The sequence below is a fragment of the Monodelphis domestica genome, chromosome 6 (genome assembly GCF_027887165.1).
Source record: "Monodelphis domestica isolate mMonDom1 chromosome 6, mMonDom1.pri, whole genome shotgun sequence".
Taxonomy (NCBI): Eukaryota; Metazoa; Chordata; class Mammalia; order Didelphimorphia; family Didelphidae; genus Monodelphis; species Monodelphis domestica.
Genome location: NC_077232.1, coordinates 102470292 through 102482629, shown reverse-complemented (window position 1 = coordinate 102482629; position 12338 = coordinate 102470292).

The window sequence follows — 12338 nt, the reverse complement described above, 5'->3', positions numbered from 1 at the left end:
GAACTTTCTATTAGACACAGAACTTTGTTTTTTAACAAACCTGAGACTTAGACAGGGAAAGTATTTTTGTCACCACATATAGATGAGGAAAGTGGGGCCCAGAAAAGTTGATTTAGTGTCCAACCACAATTCTGAAGTCACACTGCTAGTCAGTGGCTCCTCGAGGATAGGATCACAGCCAAATAGATGTTTGGATTTTAACCATAATGCCAATTCCAAAATTTAAACATTTGGGTGACATTTGGTTATATGTGGGAAGACATGTCCTTTTCTCAATGGAGATTCCATTGCTTATTGTATTTTTTAAACTATTTGGAATGATCTTCCAAGTTAGTCATTCAAGAAAACCAAACACTGATTTTAGTGGAAACTAGCAATTTGATTTGTCACTCAGTTCAGAAGACATGAGTCTGAATGGTGTGGGAATTTTTCAGAATACCCAATTTAAAAAAATAAAGATTTGCCACCAGTAACAGGAGCTATGCTGGTTGTCAGGAAACAGAAAAAACAATATGCTCTGCTCTCATTCACCTCACCTATATGCGAACTCTCTTCAGCACCCAAACCTAAATTGAAACTGTTCTTTCCAAAGTTATTAGTAATCACTTAAAAGACATAAGCACTTTTAAAATTTAAAAGACATTAGTGATAATTTAAAAGTATAAAGGGCACTAATTAATACAATTTTTAAAAAATTGCCCTGGAATAAAAATGTTCATTCTATCTTTGTGGTCTTTGCTCAATGGATTAAAAAAAATGCACATGCCAATTAATACAGCTTGGTCTTTGAGGTATTCTTATATCACAATCCTTCTATTAATTGCCACAGTTAATGGTTCTCACATCTCTGAACTCATCTACTAAATTTGGCCAGCTATCATTGTCCCCTCCTTTAAATTCTCCCATTTTAGTGACTATTTATTTCTCACTCTCCTCCTGCCTATATAATACTAATTGTAGGTATTCTCCAAACTCCCATACTAGAACCTTTGTATTTTCTCCCTTTATTCACTATCTTGAAAATCTCATCAGTTTCCAAGGGCATAGTTTAAGAAAATATTTGAAAAATGCCTCACGAGTATGCCATCTCAGTCTCTCCAGTGAGCTTTGATTCATATTATCAATTTCACATTAAATAATTCAAATTGGATGACCTGGGGAATCTCACGCAGCATCAAAAACTGAAACCTTTCCAAGTTAATTTTATTTTTTCTAACTCAATAAAATATTTTTTGTAATTAAATTGGGATGGCATCGAATAAATATATTAGTTTAGGTGACTGTCATTTTAATTATATTGGCTCTGCCCACTCATGAACAATAAATATTTCTCCAATTTAAATCTGATTTTATTTGTATAAATTATGTTCATATAGTTTCTCGGTTTGTTTTGGCAGTTATGCTTGTGGGTATTTTATTATATCTATGATTAGTTTAAATGGGTCATTTCTTCCTATTTTTCCCTGTGTGGTGTTGCTTTAAAATATAGAATTGCTGATGATTTAGGTGGGTTTCTTTTATGTCCTGCTACTTTTCTAAAACTATAGTTTCCACTGATTTTTAGCTGAATCTTTAGGATTTTCTATATTGATCATCATATCATCTACAAAATAATTAGTTTTATTACCTCCTTGCTAATTCTGATTTCTTCAATTTATTTTTCTTCTCTTATTGCTAGCTAGCATTGCTAACACTATATTAAATAATACTGGTGATAATGAGCATCCTTGATTCACTCCTCATCTTATAGGAAAGGCTTTATAATATAATTTAAGACCTAGTACTACTGGGCAACCTTCCTGAACAGTTTTTTTCTTCATTTATTCCCTTGACATACTGTTTTTCTAGATGAATACTGCTACTAGTTTGTTTGTTTGTTTTTAGCTCTATAAAGTTTTTGGTAGTTTGACTGGTAAGTAATTGAATCAGTAGAGTAATTTAGGTAGGATTGTTATTTTATTATATTGCTTTGGTCTACCCACGAGTAATTTAAATTTTCCAGTTTTTTAGCTCTGACTTTATTTGTGTGAAAAGTATTTTATAATTGTCTTCATATAGTTCCTGGGTTTGTACAATCTATATCACAATACCTGACATCTAAAGGAATTAGGAGGAATGGAAGGGATGGAGAGAATATGGATTTGTTATGTTGTGAAAGAAGACATATATCTATTAGAGAAAAATTCATGAAGGAAATAAAGTGAAGAATGGTATGCTTCAATCTGTATTGAGACTCCATCAACTCCTTCTATGTCAATGGATAGTCTTTTTCATCATTAGGCTCTTGGAGTTGTGTTGGATCCTTGCATTGTTGAAAACTATTAAGTCATTCACAGTTGATCATCATGCATTATTGTTGTTACTGTATACAATGATCTCTTAGTTCTTTGGTTCACTTTGTTTAAGTATTTCCAGGGTCTTTTTTTGTGATCATCTTGTTTTATCATTTCTTATGGCATAATAGTATTCCATTAAAATCATATATTCCATCATGTTCAGTCATTCTCCAGTTGATCAGTATCCCTTCAATTTCCAGTACTTTGCCACCACAAAAAGAACTTCTGTACATATTTTTAGAAAAAATGGTTATTTTTGCCTATCATTGATCTCTTTCTACCTCCTATCTATTCCTATCACTGACTGTGCCATTGTAGAAAGCATAATTTCCTTATCTCTGGTTAATATAGTCTCTCTTTTCCAAATCACATACCATCTTCTGCTTGCAGTTTTAGATTATCCCTCACAATGTCCAATTAAATTGGTTAACTTTGTGTTAATCCTTTATTATTTAACTATGTACTTATTATCTCCTATTAGAATGAAATCTACTTCATAAAAAAGAAATTGTTTCCTTCTTTATACTTGTATCCTCAGTGCCTAATCCAGTCCCTGGCACAGGATTGGTGTTTATTAATATTTTTTCCTTTGTTTGATCTAAAAGTATGCTTGTATGGGTATTAGGAGACCAAGTTCTGGTCTTATCTTTCTGCCAAAAACTAAGTAGCTGCATGACCTTAGGAAAGACACAGCCTCCCTGGACCTCAGTTTTGTCAATGATTGACCGAGACAATAGAATTGGAAAATGTCCAGGATTCCTTCTGACTCTAAAATTCTATGGCTCAACCTTTCCTTTGCAGCTGAAACTCATCATGCAAATAACATTGCAGTTATGTATTTTTTTCCCCTACAAACCTGGATACCTTTGAATCTTAGGTAATGGAAAAATCATTAACAAATAGAAATAACTCAAATTCTCATAAATCCAGATGAAAGAATGACAGCATCATTTCCACTGCAAGTGACACTATTCCAATCAATCAGTCTTCTCGCATATTCATTTTCTGAAAGTCAGTTTCAGCAGAATCTGATGTTTTCCTAGTGAATAAATGTTTTTGGTAAGAAATTTGAAGTGAAATGCTTTGATTGTTTTGGAAGCAGAAATAGGTGACAAAATATTTTTACACCTTAAAATCCTTTTGAGATATAGTTTGGCACAACTTGCTTTCAAATGGCTTTAGCATTAGAGGAAGAGAAGGTATTCAATCACTAGCAGAGAGATATCTCTGGGGAGTCTTATGAAATAAAGTTCAGACTTAACAATGTTAGAAGAGAAAATAATTTTAGAATATATTTCTTATAAAATGCAAATGGAATTTGAAGTTGTATGACTAGACACTCTATCCCTATGGAATTTTATAATTGTATTCTTTCTGATTCCTAGCCTTTTTTTTTTTTTACTAAGGAGTGTTCTGAGGTTTAAAAGAGAGGTACCATATTCTTAGGACAATTAGGTGGTGGAGTGAATGGAATGCCAGGCTTGGAATCAGGAATACTAGTTGTGAATTCAAATTTAACCTCTGACATTTACTATTTGTACGACTAGGAAAGTTACTTAAACCTGTTTGCCTCAGTTTTTTCATCTGTAAAATAATGTGGAGAAGGAAATGGCAAATTAGTCCAGAATCTTTGCCAAGAAAACACCAACAGAGGTTACAAAGAGGCAAATAAAACTGAATGACAATTACAGTAAAGCCAAATTATTTTATAAGATATTATAAATTATATAATCTATATTATATAATATTATTATATGATATATAAAATAATGTAAATATAAAAATTAAGTAATAATTCTATTTGATTATAAAATTAAATTATATTATAAAATATTTCTACTAAATATAATCTATCAGAATCTCCTCTATGGGCACACGGGAAGAAGCTGTATGTGTAAGTGACTCAACATTAAGAATGCTTCCCTTTTTAAATAAAAAATGACATTTATATGTCAGAATTGTCAATTATCCTTTATCGTGCTCTTCTTTTGGTTGGTGTAGTCTAAATTTCCTCAATGCCTTTTTTTGTTCAGACAGTTCCTTTATTTCATTCTATTTTGGCTTTTTTTTTTTTAGATGAGTTGTTCCAACCCACTCTCAGAATTCTCTTCCTCTTCACAGAGTTCCCTCTCTTTTGTTGTTGTCCAGACATTCAGTTGTGTCTTATTCTTTATGACCCCTTGGACCATAGCTATCTGTAGGGTTCTCTTAGCAAGGATATGGAAGTAGTGTGTCACCTCCATCTCTGGAGGATCCTTCAGTCAGGCAATCAGAGGTTAAGTGATTTGCCCAGAGTCATCAAATAGGAAGTTTCCGTGGCTGAGTTTGAACTCAGTTCTCCCTGAGTCTGGGCCAGAAATCTTAACCATTAAGCTAGAGCTATCTCTAATTTACTTCATTTCTTAACTTCCCAGAAGGAATCACTTCCTCAAAGTCAGCCAGGTTCAGACCCTTGATATAATCCTCTACTTTTCAAGTTCTCTCACTGTTACCATATTCACATTCAATGAGTTGCTAATCCTTAATTGCTACTGCCTCTGTTCCATATCTCCATGCCTTCCCTCTCTCTATCAACCATGAGCCAATGCCAGAACCAGCATCCCACCTCAGATGCTCTTCACATCTCACCTCTATTATCATAAGGATGACATAGCACTGGGTTTGCAAATTGTTCTACATGTTCTCTCATTTCATTAACAACAAACCTGGCATATAAGGTGCCATCACCCCTATTTTATAGATGAGGAACCTGAGGCTGAGGAAGACTAAATGCCTTAACAAATTTTATACCACTGATAACTGTCAAAGGAAAGATCTAAACTCAGTTCCTGCTGATTTCAAATCACTAATCCTTTAGTTGCTCATTTAATTCAGTAAGGGTTTATTAATCACCAGTTATGTGCCAGGCACTGCATTAGGTGCTAGGCATTCAATGACAATAAATGAAATAAGTACTTTCCTAGAGGAGCAGTGTGGCATATTAGATAAAGAACTGGTCTTGGATTCAGAAAAATCTAGTGTCTGACAAATACTGACTTTGTGACCCTGGCCAAGTCACCTAAAACCTCAATCTCTGAGAGTAAGAAGCATAGATTTGAATGGAAAAGAAAGTTTCTTCACCCATAAATTCCCTATATAAACAAAATCACTGGTCCAGATTTCATCCTTAGTTCCTATCCTACGGGAGAGAAATTATTTGAATATATCAGTAAATTTTAAAATTAAGTAAAACAATAAAGACAAAGTAAAGTTAGGAAGCAGTGAGCTTTGGGGGTGGTTTTGGGGTAGGTCATGTCATGAAAGAACCCTACAGGTGATGGCATTGAAGTTTAGACTGGAATTGAACAAAGGAATAAAGAGGACATTCCAGAAATAATGGAATAGCTCTAAAAGAGATGGAAGATGGAATGCCAAGCTCAGAAAACAATAAATGGACTAGTGTGACTCTAACCTTGAGCATATGTAGGAGATGCACGGAAAGATGGAAAGATGGGAGAAAACCAGAGTATGATGAGCTTTACTTGGCAGATAAGTCAGCATTCTATCTTAAAGGTAATTGGGAGCTGCTGAAGATTTTTCAACTGGAAAGCGACAGATTCATAATATGCTATCGTGATTTTACTTTGTTATCTATAGAGAGAGAACGGATAGGAAGAAAAAAAACTTCGAGTTAGGACAGAATTCTTCTAGAGCCAGATCATATGGATTGATAAAGATGATTCTCAAATTTTTAATCTGAGCATTTAAACCTCAGGGCTTGTTCATTGTTTAGCGGATTGTCTAGAACTAAAAAAGTGCTGAAGAATATATTAATAATGCAGATTAAAATTAAAAGTGAGTTATGCATACATTTGTAGGAGGAAAGTCAGTTATTAAACATTTATCAGTAGCACTAAGTCAGGGAATCCATTAGGAAACTATTCCAGTTGTAATTCATGATGTGACTGAGCAATCTATCCCAACTCTCTAGCCCTAGGTGTCTTCATCTATACAATGAGGGGATTGGATTAGAAAATATAAACGTCCTCTTACAACTCTAGAAATCTATTAATTCATAAATTGTGAAGACTAAAATGGGAGTTGGGCCAGACTCTACATTTACATATGCTAAAAGTTATGAGAATGGCCACTGCCTTATGCCAGAGTCATTGTAGGTCATCCCAAATAATCAATAAGGAGATTAAGGGGCAGAGGTGGAAAAGAGAGAGAGAGAGGAAGGTGGGTAAGAAATGGGAAAAGGAAAAATGTGTTCGTAGCCAAGTGGCTATCCTTCCCTTGTTTATATCTCCTCCTGACATTGACCATCTTCCCCTTGGGCTTTGAAATTGAGGTTTCAACATACATTTGGCCTTGGCAGTCTTATGTTCAATGTTTCATTTCTCTCCCAGCTCATCTATTGGCTCCTGAATTTCCCCATCATACTTAATCAAGTTTTCACACTAAAGGTTCTCTCAACCACTGTGGTCTCTTCACACCAGAACATTGATCAGCCTCATGACGCCATTCTTCCACTATTGAATTCTGTCTGGAACCAGTATTTAAGGAGGAGCCCATCATCCTCCATTCCTTTTTCAGTTCTGCCTCTGACTTTCCAGATTTGTTTATTATTCTCCACCATCTTCCTTTTCATCTTATGTGTATTGTTTTATGTATATTGTGTATCCCTTATGTGTATTGTATCCCCCCATGTGGATCTAAGTTCCTTGAGGACTTGGACTATAGTTTGTTTGTTTGTTTGTTTGTTTTTCATTTAGCAAAGTTTCTTGCACACAGTAAGAACTTAATAAATGCTTGTTGACTTCAATCAACCAACAAACATTTATCAAGAAGCTCCTATCTGCCAGGCACAATACTGAATACTAAGAATGTGAAAACAAAAATGAATAGTTCCTGTCTACAGAGAGTCCATACATTCTGGTTAAGGAGCAGTAGGGAAGGGCAGAATTCAATCAATTGGCAAGCTAGTATACTCTTTCCTATTTTTGTTTAGAGTGCTGCCCTTAATTAGGCAATCAAGGAAAAAGAAACAAATGGAAACCCCTTTTTATAGAGGCTGGGGAGGAGGTAGTTTCAGAAATAGGTGAAGGAGCCATTGTTGCATATTTTAATTTCTTGCCATTCACTTTGAATTCTTCTTTAAGCAAATTGTTTAAATTTTTGCCTTAGTGTAATATCATTTTATATATATATATGTATATATATATATACATATATATATATTTGTGTGTGTGTGTGTGTGTGTGTGTGTATTACTATTTGGAGGTATAAAGGATTTAATTTGAGAATGAGGGTTTATGTGTAGTGGTTTTGATTCAATTATGTACTGAAAGAGGTTCTAAGTTCCTGAATGAAGCAGAATTATAAATGTTTTTAAAAAAAGTATTGACTAAAGAAATGAACAGAGGGGTGCAGGGTAAATTGAGTAACTATTTAATAGAAGATGTCAGAGCCTTTGAATCATGAATTGCATTCAAACAATAGTCAAGTCAACAAACATGATAGAACATGGTAATAGGTGCTTAATAAATCCCTGTTTTCAAGAAGGTTAGCATAGCTGTTTATGCTTTATTATTCTGAATTGTCAGTCAATAAACAATGATTAAATACATGTTATGTACCCTGGGATGTGCTGAGCACTGATCAAAAGCAATTCCTAGCTATTAATTAAAGTAAAAGCCCTGGGAACCTAACAACAGGTGTTACATTTCATTTCAGGCATTTATGGCCATTTTACCCAAGAAGTATTATTGTGGGGCAACTAGGTGACTCAGTGAACAGAGAGCCAGACCTAGAGATCAGAGACCCTGGTTTCAAATGTGGCCTCAGATACTTCTAGGTGTGTGACCCTGGGCAAGTCACTTCAACCCAATTGCCCTTAGTGTTCTTCTGCGTTGAAATTGATACTTAGTATTGATTCTAAGACAAAGCAAAGGTTTTAATTTATTTTTAAAAAGAGTATTATGTACCTACCATGCAGTCAAAAATAAAATGTATACCATATTAATTCCTTTGAACTTCTCTATGATGTTAGGAATTAATATGATTTAGCTTCTTACATTTTTGTTAATAAAAAAAGAAAGAAAGAATAAGTCTTAAAGGAGAGAGAGAGTTGGCCTTGGAATCAGGAAAACTTGGGTCCAACATCACCTCTGACACATTTTATCTAATTGGCTCTGGTCAAGTCACATAGCTACTCAGGGCCAACAGTGGCTCTGTAAAGCTATAAATTACAGGAATTTCCTCACCAGGAATTTCTTATGCCAAAGAAATCACTTATTTAGACCCAAAAAAATAGCTAATGTAAACTGGTAAATTTAGCACTCTATTTCAGATGACTTTTCCAAGCTTCCGTGGTGAATGAAGCAATGTGAGTAATGTTTATTTGTTTTTCTAAGAGATGTGGAACAGGAGCTCTTGAGTCTGCAAATTAGCAGCTTAATAGTTTTCTTAAAGGAAGCAGGAAAAAAATAATGTGACCTCAAATTCTAGCAAAAATGCCCAATAAGTAAACAAGAAGGGACTGAAAAGAGTCCATCTTCTCACTTCATATATTGTTTTGAAAATGAGGAATAATCTGAGTTGTCTGAATTAATTTGTGCTTTTGTGATGCTGACCAGTACATTCTTTTTTTTTTTTTAGTGTGGAAATATCTCTTTTTAAAATTTTATTTAATTGATTAATTTAGATAATTTTCCCCAGGATCACAAAAATCATGTTCTTTCCCTCCCCTCCTCCAGCCCCTCCCCCCATATCCGATGCACAATTCCACTGGGTTTTACACATGTCTTTGTTCAAGACCTATTTTCATATTATTGATATTTGCACGAGGGTGATCATTAGTCTACATCCTCAATCATATCCCCATTGGCTCATGTGATCAAGCAGTTGTTTTTCTTCTGGTTCTATTCCCACAACTCTTTCTCTAGATGTTGGATAGAGTTTTTTCTCATAAGTCCCTCAGAATTGTCCTGGATAATTGTATTGCTGCTACTATAGAAGTCCATTACACTAGAAACACTAGCAATAGCAATTAGAGAAGGAAAATAAATTGAAGGTATTAAAATTGGCAATGAGGAGACCAAGCTATCACTCTTTGCGGATGATATGATGGTCTACTTAAAGAATCCTAGAGAATCAATTAAAAAGCTAGTGGAAATAATTAACAACTTTAGCAAAGATGCAGGATACAAAATAAACCTAAATAAGTCATCAGTGTTTCTATATATTTACAATACATCTCAGCAACAACAATTAGAAAGAGAAATCCCATTTAAAATCAACCTAGACAATATAAAATCCTTGGGAAATCTATCTGTGTAGACAAACACAGGAACTATATTAACACAAATACAAAACACTCTGCACACAATTAAAACTAGATCTAAAGAATTGGAAAAACATTAACTGCCCATGGGTAGGATGATCTAACATAATAAAAATGACAATCCTACCCAAATTTATTTACTAATTTAGTGCCATGCCCATTGAACTACCAAAAACCTTTTTTAAAAAACCATAACAAGGTTCATTTGGAAGAACAAAAGATCAATGATATGCAGGGAAATAATGAAAGAAATGTGAGGGAATGGGGTCTTGTAGTACCAGATCTCAAACTATACTATAAATCAGTGGACATCAAAACAATATGGTGCTGGCTAAGAGACAGAAAGGGGGATCAGTGGAATAGACTTGGGGTAAGTGACCTCAGCAAGACACTCTCTGATAAACCCAAAGATCCCAGCTTTTGGGACCAAAATCCACTATTTGAAAAAAAAAACTGCTTGGAAAATTGGAAGGAAGTATGGGAGAAATTAGGTTTGGATCAATACCTCACACCCTACACCAAGATAAACTCAGAATGGGTGAATGACTTGAATATAAAGAAGGAAACTATAAGTAACTTAGGTGAACACAGAATAGTATACATGTCAGATCTATGGGAAAGGAAAAATTTTTAAAGACCAAGCAAAAGTTAGAAAAAAATCACAAAATATAAAATAAATAATTTTGATTACATTAAATTAAAAAGATTTTTTTATAGACAAAACCAATGCAAATTTAGAAGGGAACCAACAAATTGGGAAACAATCTTTATAACAAAAACCTCTGACAAAGGTCTAATTACTCAAATTTATGAAGAGCTAAATCAATTGTACAAAAAAAAATCAAGTCATTCTCCAATTGATAAATGGGCAAGGGACATGGATAGGCAATTTTCAGTCAAAGAAATCAAAACTACAAATAAGCACATGAAAAAATGTTCTAAATCTCTTATAATCAAAGAGATGCAAATCAAAACAATTCTGAGGTATCACCTCACACCTAGCAGATTGGTTAACATGACAGAAAAGGAAAGTAATGAATGTTGGAGGGGATGTGGCAAAGTCTGGACATTAATGCATTGATGATGGAGTTGTGAATTGATCCAACCATTCTGGAGGGCAATTTGGAACTATGCCCAAAGGGTGCTAAAAGACTGTCTACCCTTTGATCCAGCCATAGCACTGCTGGGCTTGTACCCCAAAGAGATAATAAGGAAAATGACCTGTACAAAAATATTCATAGCTGCACTCATTGTGGTGGCAAAAAATTGGAAAATGAGGGGATGCCCTTCAATGGGGGAATGGCTGAACAAATTGTGGTATACGTTGGTGATGGAATACTATTGGGCTTAAAGGAATAATAAACTGGAGGAATTCCATGTGAACTGGAATGACCTCCAGGAATTGATGGAGAGCGAAAGGAGCAGAGCCAGGAGAACATTATACACAGATCCTGATACACTGTGATACAAGTTCTCCATTAGTGGCAATGCAGTGAAGATAAACAACTGCTTGATTACATGGGTCAAGGGGGAAATGATTGGGGATATAGACTCTAAACAAACATCCTAGTACAAACATCAACAACATGGAAATGGGTTCTGATTAAGGACACATGTATTACCCAGTGGAATTGTGCATCATCGACTAAAAGGGTGGGTGAAGAGGAGGGAGGGAAAGAATGATTCTTGTAACCAAAGAATAATGTTCTAAATTGACGAAATAAAATTAAAATAAATAAAAGATGTCCATTACATTCAATTGTACCACAGTGTATCCATCTCTGCGTACAATGTTCACCTGGTTCTGCTCCTTTCAACTTTCAATGGCCCAAAAGACTGTGTGCAGATACCCCTACATTTGAGAGTCTAATAAATAAAACATTTATGTGACCATTTGCTATAACTGAATAGGAAGCGAACTCAGAGGAGGCCAGATAAGAGACAAAATAAATTATTTTCTACCTTTTTTTCCTGTCTACTTCCCTTTCCTTTGGTTTAAGTAATCAATATTATTTAATATAGATAAATTATACAGAACCCTAAAAAGAGCCTTTGACTATGAGAGCCAGAAGACTTAGTAGGAAGCAAAGACACCCTGGGCAAGTTATTTAACTTCATAAATTCCTCCTTTGTAGAAGGGTTTTATACTTGAACTAATTAGCTGACCAATTTCTTGTGAGGATGAAGAGTTGTAAAAGTTTCAAGTGTTATTTATGATTATAATTTAAAAAGGTAAGCCCTCCCATAAAAAATATGCATAACCTTTGACTCAGCAATACCATTAGTAGATCTAGATTCTAAAGAGATTAAAGATAGAGGAAAAGGATCCAATTGTACAGAGGAATTTCTAGCAGCTCTTTTTGTGGTAGCAAAGAATTGCAAACTAAAGGGATGCCCATCCTTTGGGGAATGGCTAAACAAATCATGATACATGCTTGTAATGGAAAAGTATTGTGCCTTAAGAAATGATGAACAGGATGATCATTAAAAAAAAAAACAACCTGGGAAAAAATCTTATATGAATGAAGTGCTATAGAGTAAAGTAAACAGAACCAGGAGAAAGTTATACATAGAAATAGAAATAGCAAAAATGTAAAATAATCAACTGGGAATAACAACTATGATCAACAATGCAAGGATCCAAGTCAACTTCAAAAGTCTCATGACAAAAAAATCCA